This window comes from Coenobita brevimanus, chromosome 69 (genome assembly GCF_032717465.1).
Source record: "Coenobita brevimanus isolate Jiangsu-jjx chromosome 69, ASM3271746v2, whole genome shotgun sequence".
Taxonomy (NCBI): domain Eukaryota; kingdom Metazoa; phylum Arthropoda; class Malacostraca; order Decapoda; family Coenobitidae; genus Coenobita; species Coenobita brevimanus.
The window spans coordinates 30,352,049-30,366,693 of record NC_137022.1 but is presented as its reverse complement, the minus strand read 5'-3'; the positions used below and the strand labels follow the sequence as shown (position 1 = coordinate 30,366,693).

Sequence of the window (14,645 nt, the reverse complement as noted above, 5' to 3'; positions counted from 1 at the left end):
TTTCATTTTATTCTTGGTATCTCCACATGATTTTATTCAACTTTTGGAGAGTCTTTTTGAACTAGAACGGTTAGATTTAGCTTTTATTTACCCCATCACTCTGTGCTGGAGGGGGATGCCTTCACATAATGGCACTGATGTATGGTAATAGTATTATACAGTAATATTATTATTCTTCCCTGTGTTCCAAATGGAGGATAGTGGATTTTTTTGAGAAAGGTATCTTCAGCATGCACTTTACCAGGCTCATGTTCAGATGAGCCTGGAGCCACAACAACATAAGTACCACCTTCACTCCCCAAAGTTGAATCAGATCATTTGGAGTTGGCATGAGTAAGGTTAAATATATGCTGCTAGAGTCAAGGGGTTAACCCCTTCAGTCAGATGATGTGTTGAATGTATTCTTGCTGCAACTAGATGATTTTATGCACCTTAAAGGAGACTTCCCGTAGTAAAGGGGTTAATGGTGGATGTGTCCAACTTCCCTAGTTTGAATTGTCTCTCCTGAGCTGAATAAAGTTGTCTGGTGGTACAGTAGCAGGAATGGAATGAAGTTTACAGTACATCACCAGATTGAAGAGGTTGAGGTCAGCTTGTGCTGTAGTGCGAGGAGCTAGCTGTGTTGCCGTGCCAAGCCGTGCCGTACTTGTGTTGTACATCTGACACACGGCACTCCACACTCACCCCCACACTGCCTCTGGGGGGTCTTCGCTTTTGCCACAATTTAATGCCGATCCAGTCCAAAAAATGCTGGATTGGTCAGCCTTTTTTGATTGATTTCTTCATGATTAATAATTGACTTTAACCCCTACAGTTCAATGACGTACAATATATTTTAACCTTGCTACCTTCAGATGGTTTTATTCAGCTTAGGGAGATAGATCAGGCTGTGAAAGGTTAATAGAGACTGATTCTAACCCAGTGATTGCGGATGATCACTCCAAAGCTAAGCAGAATCATCTGGAGGTAGCAGGAATGAAATACAGTACAGCCTACGTCATGGGATTCAAGGGGGTTATTTATTTATAATAACAAGTTTTAGACAGTGGTCGTCAGATTAGAATAACAGTTACTTTCTCTGTTCTCAAACTCTCACGTAACTTAGAGAAGATGCCTGTCAATTATTTCTTTTCCTTCCTGATTGAGGTGCATTTTATTTTCAGTAGAAGCACAGCTCACTTTTATTTTATAGTTGTCTTTTTTCTTGGATTCCCATAGTAGAAAACATTCAGCATTTTTTTGACTGAGCCGTACAGAAGTTGTATGACAATTCAAAATCACATTCAGTGCCAGGTGTGTTGTGGGACCAAGTAATTCAAACCCCTCAAGTCCAGTTGATGTCCTTGTACTTTATTCCTGCTGCTGCCGCCAGACAGTTTTATTCAACTTGGGCAAAGCTTCTCAGATGCATTGAAGGGGTTTATTAATGCTGTATCTGATTCTGCTACTTCAGAACAGTCTGGTATTAGAGAGGGTTGCCTTCACATGGTGTCACTTACATAGCTGGGCAGCTTCACCACCTGGTTATACAAATTTCCCTCGCTCCCCTCCCTATCCACTAAAAGAAGGATGATGGCTGCAGAGGAAAGGCAGTTTTGTTCTGCAGTCCACCAGGTTCACAATTCAGATGAACCTAAGGTTAACTGCTACAAAAAAAATCTCTGCTAAGCTGAGTAAAATCATCAGAAGATAGAATAAAAATGAAAAAGACATCCTTGGGCTCGATATGTTAAAGCATCTGATCCCTCCAGATAAATTTTAATTACCTCAGGGAGACTCATGGAATTAGACGTGGTTAGAGATGGCCCCATGTTCTCACCATCTTAGGAAGCTTTGTAGCACTTCTTCTGTAGCAGTTTATTTTGCATATACTGCACCTTAATATTCTCTTGTATGATATTTGCCATATGTGTTTTTAGTACAGTATTGACATGCTATGCAAAAGTAACATACAGGAAAATATTAATGAATTAAATACAAGAATAAACTCATTGGGAAAAATGCTACAGAGCCTCCTTAATTGTCAACTTATGAGGTTTGGATTACAAGAAAGATGGAAATAGGAACATTGATAATTTTCTTACTCTTAGCACAGATAGCATTTAAATTAGATGAATATTGTGTGAAAATACCTTTTTGACATAATTTCACGTACAGGTACTTAATGAACAATATTATGCATTGATTTAGCTGTAAATAAGGATAATAAGAAGCAGTTCCTCAAACTCGGTGAAAAGATGGACCATCTTTGATATGGTACTTTCCTTATTTTAATGGCTAATTAAAAGCATAATTTTGTTCAGGAAGTAGCTGATATAATGTCAGTGCTGTTTTCACATTATATTTTTGTACTTTAAGCATGATTTGTGGTAATATGAAAGTATTATTAATGATGATATTTCCAACTTGTATCCCCAAACTCACAAATGGCCAGTTGATGAGAATGCAGGTTCCAGCCTCCATTGACTGCATCACTGTCATGGGGTATTTGTAAGCTGGATTAATCATCAGGCAGCAGCAGGAATGAAAATGAAAAAAGACATCATTGGGTTGAAGGGGTTGATTGAGTACTCAGGTGGAATATTAGAATAACTGTAGCATTGTTTTTATGGAATTTGATGTTTAAAAAAAAAAAAAAAAAAAAAAAAAAAAAAAAAAAAAGCATTTTTGTGTGTGTGTCTGTGTCCCTTAATTCACTGTATTGTAATAGGAAATTGCAGATTCTATAAGATATTATTTCTCTGCTACCACGGATGAATGACTAGGGACAGATCAATGTACGTATTACCATTCATAGTACAGTAATTTGCCATGTCTAGGAACTGTGCTGTGTAATAGGTACTTTCTAGAGTGTATGTCCTTTTTTTTTTCCTTTCTTTTTTGACAAGTTTGGTTTAACTGTATTTTTTTTATTTATTTGTTTAATTTGCTTTATCGGAGGCTGAGGTAGAAAGCAACCCCTAGGGCCTTCCATGTAGCCTTAGAATGGTAGTTATGGTACATTGATTTTGTTTAATTTTACAACTGACCAAAGTTTGTAGACCAAGTGGAATGTTATTACTAAACCATAAAGATATGAAATATATACTTATATGTATTAAAAGTATATTATCTTTTGCCAAATTTAATCATAATTAACCTCTACTTTGTGATAATGTCTCATGTGTTTTATTCATGGTATTTCCAGATGATTTTATTCAGCTTAGGAGAGGCTTTTCAGAATGGAGGAGTTAAATATACTGGTAGTCTTCATTAACACCTTCATCCTGAGAGATCTCCCCTAAGCTGAATAAAATTGTCCAGCAACCACATGAATAAAATAGAAGTGATGTTATCTGTCTGTAGGGGTTAAATGGAATAGCCCTGCCCCCTATCCCCCCTCCATGACCACCCCACTGTCCTAGGGTTGTATTATTGTCGGTTATCAAGACTCCCCAGCACCTCTTTCCTAGTTATATTTTTGCATAATACACTTATAAAGAACGGAATCAGAAGTCTCCTAGAAATCAAAGAGCATTGAGAGCCATCATTAGTTGACCAAGGCCGATGCTTGCAAGCATGATGGAGCCTTTATAAAGGAAACAAAACTTTGATGTGTCCTTTATGCCTTTATAACATAGATGCAGGTGCTGGAGAGGGATACGTTCATGTGATGGCACCAATATGACTGGGTGGCTCCACTGCCTGATTATATAAATGGCCCCTGTCCCCCAAAAGGAGGAGGATGGACTGCAAGTGAAGTGTAATTTCAGTATCCAGTACACTGGGCTCGTGTTTAGATGAGCCTGGGGTTGCAACTACTACTGTTACTGCTACTAATATTAACATAGATTGTATAGCTAACATGTAGGCAGAAATAATGAACAACCAAAAACATTTCACAAAGGTTGCAAAGCTTGCTGTCAAAAGAGGTTAGAATGTCACCAGGCACATAGCTCTCCAGAAAATTGCTGAGAAATAAGCTAGAATTGCTGGAATGTATGCTAGCTATGTTTGGTTAAGGATCACCTCATAACTGCAACTAATGTCTCAGACATAGTCAGGAAACCACAAAATGGCAACCCTAGAAAATGACTATGCTGTACAGGATGGTCTGTAGGTAGCACTCCATCTGAAACTCACCTGGCAGTGTCTTATGTACAGTATTCCCAGGACAGCTCAGTCAGCTGGTGTGAGCGTGAGTAAGGCAGTTGGAATAGGAAGTGAATAAATGATAAAGGGTAGAAAATGATAACACAGACTAAGCCATCCCTGCAATGCAAAGGAAATGGCTGAGTTGAGTGGAAGAGGAGCATTGTATATGGATTACTCAATTTACTGAGATAACTTATCAAGGAAGAGGAACCAGAAGGCTGCCTAAGCTCTAGAGAATACAGGCTCTACTGTTGCATTCTCTAAAGCTTAGGAGACTGCCAAGCACCTCTTTGTTACTAGTCTTTTTCTGTATCTGTCACAGGAACATTTTCGGTTATTACAGTACAGGTAGTATACAGTATTTAGTTTGGGTTCATATTAAAGTGATGTAAATTCGGTAAGTCTTTGTTATATTTTGAGGATGTGTTGCAGAATATGGTAATGTCTTAGAAACGATTGGTACAGTACGTAAATTGGGGTTGTTGTTACTCAGCTTCTGTTTGTCTGGCCTAGCAACCCCATCAACCATAAGCAAGCAACTGCCGTCCTGTGGCAGACAGCACCTCGCTAGGGTCTGAACAGGGTCCATCCACACACATGTTTGCAGGGGAAAATGAGGAGGCTAAGTCCCTAAGAGATAGTTAAGTATATTATAGGAGATATGTATTAGCAGTCTTAGCCCAGATGTGGAGTTCAGAATAACCCAGTACAGTATGACACCAAGTTCAAGGGATAGTAGTAGTAGTAGTTGCAACACCAGGCTCTTCTGAATGTGAACTCAGTGAACTGCAGGCTGAAGTTATCCTCCTCGTGATACCAGGTTCAAGGGGCAGTAGTAGTAGTAGTAGGAATAGTAGTAGCAGCAGCAGCAGCAGGAGCAACCTTAGCCTCGTCTTAACATGAACCCACTGGACTGCAGGCTGAAACTGTCCTCCTGTAGCTCACCATCCCCTTTTTGGAGGATAGGAAGAGAGTTAAATGGAATGTGTCCAGAAATCTTAGAATGAACACATCTTTAATTTGACTTTTTGCATTTTTTTTTTTCCTTGGAACAATTATTATGTGCCTTTTGCATTTGGTTCCTTCCTTGCATTAAAAAAAGTAATTAAAAAAAAAATAAGATAAGCATGTAAGGAGGAGGTGTTTGGGAACCGTTGTCATCTATTCACCCTGGAGGCATTGGTTTTATTTTATTGCCATGTCCTGGTGATTTTATTCAGCTCAGGATAGACTTTTTGAACTTGTATGGGTTAGGTATGGCATTAATAAACCCTTTTAGTATGAGAGGCCTTTGTTAAGTTAAATAAAATCATCTGGTATCAGAGAGAATTACTATGAAAAGATGTTGCCAGTCAGAATGTGTTAACCTCTTCATTCTGGTGACATTTTTTATTTATGTTTATTATATATATATTTTTTACTTTGCGCTATCGCCAGTTGATTTTATTATGCTTAAGGAATACTTCTTGTTGTGGAGGGGTAAATGAAGCCTTTGTCAAACCCTACTAAGCCCCAAAATGTGTCAGAAGTTGAATAAAATCATTGGGTAGCAGCTTGAATTAAAAAAAATGGTTGAAGACAAAGAAGAAATAGTGCTAATGCAGGTTCACACAGGTTTGAGGGACGACCATAACCGGCAACAATATGACCCACAGCCCTAAACAAGTACTGTAATAGTGATAAGAGAGCTAGCTGGCTGCTTCTTACCAGGCAACTGATACTGCAGAAGCTGTGGCCCAGATTCTGACTTCCCCACTTTATCCGATAACCAGTCTTACTCATCCCTCCTCCCGTCCTCATGATCTTAACCTCTTCAATTCAGTGGCGTATTTTTTATTTATTCTTGTGCTGCTTTCAGTCTTTATTCATCCAAGGAGAGACTTTTAAATGAGTGGATTTAGATGAGTCTTAGTTAACCTTTTCACTGTTAGAAAGGCCTCCTAAATTGAGTTTAAGAAAAAGTTGTCTTTGTTGGAAAGAAAAATTTAAAAGCACATGTTTTTAGTCACATTCTTCTACCACCTTCATACTGTTTTTCCTCATCCAAGGAGAAAGGTTTCAAACCAGAGGAATTAGATGCAGTCTTGATTAGCCTGTTCAGTACTAGAAAGCCCTCCTAAGTTGAATAAAGAGATCATCTGTTGTAGCAAAGAATAGTTAGATAATATCCCAGCCAATTGGAGAGGTTAACCCCTTACTTAAGTTGATGGCTTTTGATTTGTTCATACTGCCTCAGAATTGTTTTATTCTTGAATTATTTGATCCAGCTTAGGAAGCCTGTTGGTCAAGGGTTTGCAGACGATCTCGTTTAACCCCTTCATCATGAGAGGTTTTGCCTAAGCTGAATAAAACACCATTGAGGTAGTAGGAGTAAGCCAAAAGATGTCATGGCACTGATAGAGTTACCTGACTTTGATTTCTGCACTATGAGACTTTAACTTTCATATATAAACTATAAGATTGAGACCATAACTTTGGTATTTCTGCTTTGAATTCTTAACTTTGACACCCCAACTTTGAATTCATAACTAGATACCCCAACTTTGAAAGCTGTATTCTGATATCTAAGCTTTGAAATCTTTACGTTGACACCCCAACTATGAAATCTTAACTTTGACACCCCAACTTTGAAAACTGTATACTGATATCTGAGCTTTTAAATCTTAACTTTGACACCCCAACTCTGAAAACTGTATTCTGATATCTGAGCTTTGAAATCTTAACTTTGACACCCTAACTTTGATATCTGAACTGTGAGATCTTAACGTTGAGATCAGAACTTTGGCATCCCAACTTTGAGATCTGAATTTCACATCTTTGCCAAGTGCTTTGTCTTATTTCTCAGCTCCCTTGATGACTTAAAAATTTGCTGCTACTATTATCATTGCTATTATCACCATTGTTTCTCCATCATAGATCAGTGATGTATTATTTATTTCCACATCCCAGTGTCTTTTTTCATGGTAGATGTTTATATTGATTTTAAAAATCCCTCCCCCCTTCCCCCCATTTTACAAGCTGGTATTTAAGCTTTTAAAATTTTGCAGGCACCAACCACCGGTGTCCCTGCCTCAGAATTTGGGCTGCCTCTCCCCACCCCCTGTTCCTTTTTTATTATTATTATATTTTTTCTTTCTTTATCTATGGCCGAGCATGTGTGTAAATACATAGCTGGCTTGAGTGTGTTGGCCAGGTTGTAGACCCGTACAGTACTGCAATGCCGGCTCACCTTAATAGTGTATACTCTTTGATTCTCGTTGATCCCTTTGGCCCAGGTGCGTCATTTTCACATTCTTGCTATGTTCGGATGTATATTCAGCTTGGGATATGTTCTCTAAACCTGAGGGGTTAGATATAGTCATCATTAACCCCTCCACTTCCAAGAATCTCTCCAAGGCTGAATAAAATGATCTGAAAAAAGCCAGAATGAAAGAATATGCACTGTCCTCATGCTGGAGTGATTAATATTGTATCTTCAGCTCCTATGGAACTCCTAAGTATATTGGTTTCAGGAGGGATGTCACTGGTAGATTCATTACTTTGGTTTCGGTTTTGTTATAATTGTCTTTCTTTTAGTCCCTCCTTCCCTCCTCCCGCTCCCGCCTTCGAAGTCACCCCAGCGGAACTCCCAAATGATCGTGCCACAAGGGGCCTTAGTCTGAGTGGCGGTAGGGGCTCTTAGCACCTTTCTGTAGTGATTGATTTTGCATCTTACACCTAACTATTCTCTTGTATGTTATATCATTTTAATATGGAGACAGTTTGTACCAGTAACATATAGGAGGAAATTGAGGTGTAAGGTTGATATATTTTTCTTATTACTCTTTACATTCTCTTATACTGTATGTTATTTATATCACTCTAAAACAGTATTGAAATAGCTTGCATCAGTAACATACAGGAAGATATTGAGGTAAAATGTGCAGAATAAATCACTTGTGAAGAGATGTTAGGAAATCTCCGAAGCCTCTTAGAAAGCTAAACAAGATTACAGTTTAGGTTATGAGTTTAGGTCAGTAGCATATGAGGAACATTCCATTTTGAAGTAGGAAGTTTCTTGTTTTCATTAGAGAACTGGAATTTTTGGTGGCTGAGCCTTTTCCAATATTTATTCTTCACCAGGAATGCTTATAGTTTTCATTGGTCAATTTTCAGCATTGATCAGATGCAGTTACCCTCAAAAGTTCCATTCCTCCTATGTCCACTCATTAGCTCATAAGATTGTTAATACAGTATTAATGTTTTTGATAAAAAATAACAGGTATGTAAAGGTAACTATCTATCCACCCAAACACAGTACAGTAAGTACATGGCAACTTTATCCAGACTAATATGATGTTATGGGTAACAGACGGTTGGGGGGAGAAACAGATCTTTTGCTGGTGCTGAACGTATTTGTTCCTCAGAAATTCACGGGGTATTTAGAAGTTCATGGTGTCTTTTTTCATCCACTGTAACTTGGCAAAGAGTTCTGTTATTTCTCTGCTTGTTTCTCATTGCTCAGTGACAGAATAAGACAATTCTGTGGCTAAAGATCATTTTCATAACACTTTTTCGTGACTGATATTATATTCCTTTGTCAATCTTTAGTTTGGTGCTGGAGAGGGATGCCTTTGTGCAGTGGCACCAATATAACTGGGTGGCCCCACTGTTTAGTTGTACAAATATCCCTTCCTATCCCCCCAAAAAAAGGATAGTGGACTGCCGGAGGAGGGGAACTTCAGCCAAAAGCCCACTGGGTTCATATTTCAGATGAATCTGGGGCTACAACTGCAACTGCTTCTAATCTCTAGTCACAGTTCAGCATTCAAGATAGAGAGATGACAGTTTTAGACCAAGTTAAAGTGGACATAATATACAGTAAGTCCTCATTATATGCCAAGGATTTATTTTAAAATATGTATTCCATACAACTGGTACAGTACTGGAAATTGGTGAAAACGGGAAGTCAGCCTAATTTTTAAAATCCAGTGATGTATTTTTCTGTTTTATTCTTGCCATTTCCAGATGATTCTGTTCAGCCAAGAAGAGGGCTATAATGCTGAATTAATGAAGGCTACATCAAACCCCTCCAGTTCCAAAAGTCTCTTCAAATTTGAATGAAATCATGTGGGGAGAGCAAGAATAAACGAAAAATGTCATTGGATTGAAGGTGATATATGGCAGTTAAACTTAATAAGCATATATATATACAGTATATGTATATTGCCAGACGCCTTAATCCCATATGGGGTGGCCACAAATAAATCGCCTCCACGTCGCCCTGTCCCCTGCCATTTCACTGCCCTGGTCCCAACTCACACCCCCCTCTCTCATATATCTCTCCACTCCATCCTTCCATATCATCCTTGGCCCCCCCCCTCTCCCCCTCCACCTCACTCACATACACTCTTCTCGTCAGTCTCACACTCACCATCCACTCACTTGATGTAGTGTTGCCCTCAGGTGTCTGTCCTTTCCTCTCCTCCATCCTTCTTTCCTTCTATCCTCTCCTGTCTTTCTTTCCTTCATTCTTTCCTTGTCCTTCTGCCTGCAGATGACTTTACACTCCCTCTTCTGTCTTTCTTTCCTTCATTCTTTCCTCCTCCTTCTGCCTGTGGGTGACTCTACAATGAGTGACAAACCAAATGGCTTCCTGTACACCAGGAAACCATTTACTATGCTGGGTGGTAACCATATAACCAAATATTGGCACCTGGTGGGTTAGTGGGTAATTACAGTGCTCCAATCGGATTGAGCTGGTGAAGGGTTATATCAAAGGGGTGGTTGGGGTTTACTGCTCACGTAATGCCACTCAGGAATATGTGATGCTGGGCACTCTCATCTTAAATGTCAGGACCAACTTGCCTAGCCCTGGACTCCTATGCTCCTCATGGGGCAACATAGGATTGGATGATACATATATATATATATATATATATATATACACACACACACACACACACAGGTTTATATCCAAGGGGTGGTTGGGGTTTATTGCTCATGTAATGCCACTCAGGGATGAGTGAGGCTGACTACTCTCATCGTATATGCCAGTACCAACTTTCCTTGTCCCTGGGCTCCTGTGCTCCTTGTGGGGCAACATAGGATTGGATGATGGATATATATATATATATATATATATATATATATATATATATATATATATATATATGTAGTATGAATATAAAATATACTGTGAACATAATTGCTGGTGAGGGATGCCTTCTTGTGGTGGCACCAGTATAACTGGGCATTGGAGTTGCCTGGTGATATAAACATCCCTCACTCCTCTCCTTATCCCCCATATGAAGGATGGTGGGCTGTAGAAGGAAGTAACTTCATTCTGCAGTCCACTGGGTTCAGATTTCAGATGAACATGGGGCTACAACTACTACTACCACTACAGGATGATTGCAAAAGAGGGCATATAAATACAGGCTGCATATAGTGGGGACTTAGTGTAGTTTTCTGATCAGTGAGGTAATTAGTGTGTGAGTTGTCTGGGTGACTTGGCATGACTTTCAAACAGAGAACCTTAAGTGCTGTGTTGTTTGTGCACAGGGCACCAAGCCCAGAGAGTAACCATGAGGCCAGCTAGATGAGACAGTAGACTTCTTGTATATAAATTTTTTTTTTTCCTCTCATTTTCTTGCCACAAAGACTCTTGCCTTTTTGCAGCTAAGATAAGTTTTTAGTCCTCGGCGATATTTTTCAATTTCTTTTCTTTCTTTTCACTTTTCTGTAAGCAGTATGGTCATTTAGCCCTTCACCAGAGGTTGCTGCATTATTTTTTTTGAGGTGGGTGTAGAATGTGTGTGGCCATCCTGCATGTGACCTTGGACAACGGATCATATTCAGTTTTTAAACCCCCACGGAATCGTGACTTCTTTTTCAGTTTATTCTTACTGTCAGTAGATGTTCTTTATCTGCTTTGGTGAGGCCACAAGTGAATCAGTTAGTGGAGATTGAGTCTGACTGCCTCACCACAAGATGTCTCCTGTAAGCTGAGTATAATCACCTGGCTGTCACAAGAATAACCTATACCATTTTACCTTAACTTGGCCCAGATTTTTGACCTCTTATATTTCACATTGCTCATTGGCAAAAGAAGACAGAGCTGCAGTCCAACATCCTTTCCAGAGCACCTCTTTGTTACTAGCATCATATTCTAGTGTTCATCTCCTTGTAAACCTCAGCATTGAGGAAGGAGAGGTGGCAGTTTTAGGCCAAGTAAAAGTGAAAAGACTATAAGAAAGGCATTCTGACCCTGAAGGGGATGAAATATCTGGAGATTGAGTCTGTGTCGTCAAAGCCAGACTGGCACCTGATGCACTACCTGTCCCCCCAGTCTCGTTGTTTATCATTGTCATATTGTGTTCAAGGCTTGCCCTCTGGCATGACTATAGTTCTTTTACTCAAACCTGGCTGAGATTTTTGCCCTTATGCAGCTTATTTCACATAGTTGAGTGGCAGAAGAAGGCAATGCAGTGGCTGTACATCCTTTCCATAACACTTCTTTATAACTAGCCACATATTCTAATTTATTGCTACAACTCGGCACTCAAGTTGGAGAGATGGCAATTTTAGGCCAAGTTAGAGTAAATGGAGTGTAGTTCTTTTTGTTGACGTCGAGTGCCCTGGGTATTGCCAGGTAAACATTCCATCCTTGTTTTATAATTTGCAATCATCACTTCAGTTTAGTTTTGCTGTGACAGTTTTTTTTTTCCGACCTCCTCGAGCCCGGTGATCCCTTCTTCATTGTATTCTTGACATTTTTAAAATTGTTTTCAACCTAGGATAGACTTTTCAAACTGGAGGGGTTAGATATATCATTAACTAACCTTTTCAGTATGAGATCTTTTCTAAGTTGAATGAAATAATCAAGTAACAGCAAGAATAAACTAAAAAGGAATTACCTCGGTTCAGTGGGTTGATCTAGAAAAGAATATGAGTGTTGTTTGCTGCTCCTGGTGTGTGTGTGTGTGTGTGTGTGTGTGTGTGTGTGTGTGTGTGTGTTAGTGGAGGTGAAAGTCCCTAGGTCTTTACACACATGAGGACATGTATGTTTGTGGATTTCGATGTGCATACAGGAGAAAACCAAGAGTGGTGCCCCATGTGGATCTTTTCAGCCATCCATTTTGTTTTATTGAAGAATTTGTTTCATGTTTAGGGACAGGAGCATACACAGTGTATAATTAGGTTCAAAAGTTTGCCCAATGTCTCACCTCTTCTTACTTTTATCTGCTGGCTAACAGTGCCAGACTGAGAGAAGCATGGTATGTTTCTCTACCCATAAGTGATTCTTCTTGATAAGATGCATAAGGCAGGAAAAGTGATGGGACATGCCCTAAGTGTGAAGTCAATGTAGTGGGACAATAGGCAGACTCATGGCCCAGAGAGTATAATCGTCAGCAGTAGTCCTGTTGCCTTTCCTGCTTCAGCCTTTATGGACTTCTAAACTTGGTCTGATGAAACCAAAATGATTGACGTTGATGAAACTTATTAACCATTTCAGTCTAGTTATGTATTTTGTTTTATTTTTATTATTATTATTAGTAGTAGTAGTAGTAGTAGTAGTATTGGTAGTAGTACATCTTGGCATAGGCATTAAGAGCCAATTCCCTGAGGCCCAGGAGTCCTCCTAAGTACCATACACCTCCATATGTCACCAGTGCTACCTCAAGATTATATCCTTCAGTCTGAGAGAGCATTCTTGTTGTGAAAGATGTAATGGAGGCTGTACCTAACTCCTCCAATCTGAGAAGTCTCTCAAGCTGAAAAAAATCATCCAGGTAACAAAAATAGGTGGAAAAATAACATTGGACTGGAAGGGATAAAGTGATTCATGTGAGGTGTTGTGGATTCATGAGCTTAACCCCTTGAATCTTGTGACATACAGTATTTTGATAGTTTATTAATTCTTCATTTAGACAGTTGTGTTAATTTTGGAAAAATCTCATGTAGTTACAGGGTTAGAAGTACCTGTACTGTACATGCCCATTCACCTCTTCGCAACGTAATTTTTCTCTGTAAGCTCGGTAAAACTGTCTTGAGGTAGCAAGAAGAGAACAGAAAAACATCAGAGTGAACGGGTTAATTTTCAAAGTACATGGAGAGAAAAGCAGTTTAGGCAACAGGATTTTTGCCTGCGATTGCACATACCAGGAGTCTTTGCAATGGCACGCACAAATGCAAGCGTTCCTCAGCTGGGTCTCTTTTAGTGTTTGCATCATTGACAGTGCTTTTGTCGTTATTGTATTAGGATATATTATTATACAGTTGTACTTATTATTATTATTACTTTTTATAAATTAAAATTGCCAAGCCAAGGCCTTGTGTCCTAAAGCTTAATTTTTTTGTTGTGTTTTAATTTTACTGTAAAAGTTGGAGTGTGTGCTGTGTTGCAAAGTCTACCTGGTACAGACCATAAGGGTTACCTCCTTGCCTCACCATACCCTACCACACCCTGCCATACCTACTCCACCCCTGCTATACCCTGTTCCAGTCCTGCTGTACCCCACCCCACCCCACCCCTGCAGCACCCCATACTACCCTGCCACACCTCACCCCACCCCGACTGCACTCTATCCCATCCCTGTTGTACCCCATCCCACCCTGGCTGTACCCCACCCCACTTCTGTTGTAACCCACCCCACCCCCATTGTACTTTACCCCACCCCTGTTGTACCTCATTCCACCCCTGTTGTACCCCATCCCACCCCTGCCACACCCCTTATCACCCTCCCACACCATCCCTTTGTCTGCCGCATAACCTCATCACCCAACCTTACCCTGTACCACCCTCCCATATCATCCCTTTGTCTACCTTCTGGCCTCAGCCATATCCTCCTGACCCCACTCTACCCTCATACCCTTTTCATTGTACTACACCCTCCCTTCTGTGAAGTGCTGTCTCCTCACTCCACACACTTCCCATTACTTCTCCATATCTGTTTCTTTCCACATCTTGCCACACACTACACATTCCTTCTTCATACCTCCTAACCCTCCACACCCTGCTGAAACCTTTTGTACCCCATTGCATCCTGCACATTCCTTCTCCTTATTCCTCTACCCTCCAAACTTTCACGCCTCTTACATTCCACCTCCATATCTTCTCTATCCATCCCAACCTTTCCACACTCCATCTTTGCCATCTTCATGCTGCCCATGCCTACCACATCATGCCACATCTTTCCCATGCTACACCCACCCATTTTTCCTCCATTCTTGACCCCATCCTATTAACCTTTGTACTGTGATGATGCATTCTTTACTGTGTTCTTACAACCCTCCAGCGGTGTTATTCAACTTAGGAGAAACTCTGTAAACTGGAGGGGTCAGTTACCATATAATGCTCATAATTAAACCCTTCAAAACACTAGATTTTTCCTAAGTTATATTGTCGGAAAATTACAAGAGTGAAATAAAGAAAACATCATCAGATTCAAAGAGTTAACACATTGTCCATACCTTGTCCTGATCCTGGTCCCAAAGCAGTGCACATTTGGAGTGATGTGGTATGCCCC

The 14,645-nt window shown here is 39.9% G+C and overlaps 1 protein-coding gene across 5 annotated transcripts in view; it reads left to right on the top strand.

The window, feature by feature from the left end:
• Window positions 1–14,645, top strand: part of LOC145406203 (calcineurin subunit B type 2) — a 57,635-nt gene that overhangs the window by 16,181 nt on the left and 26,809 nt on the right. The window lies entirely within an intron of this gene.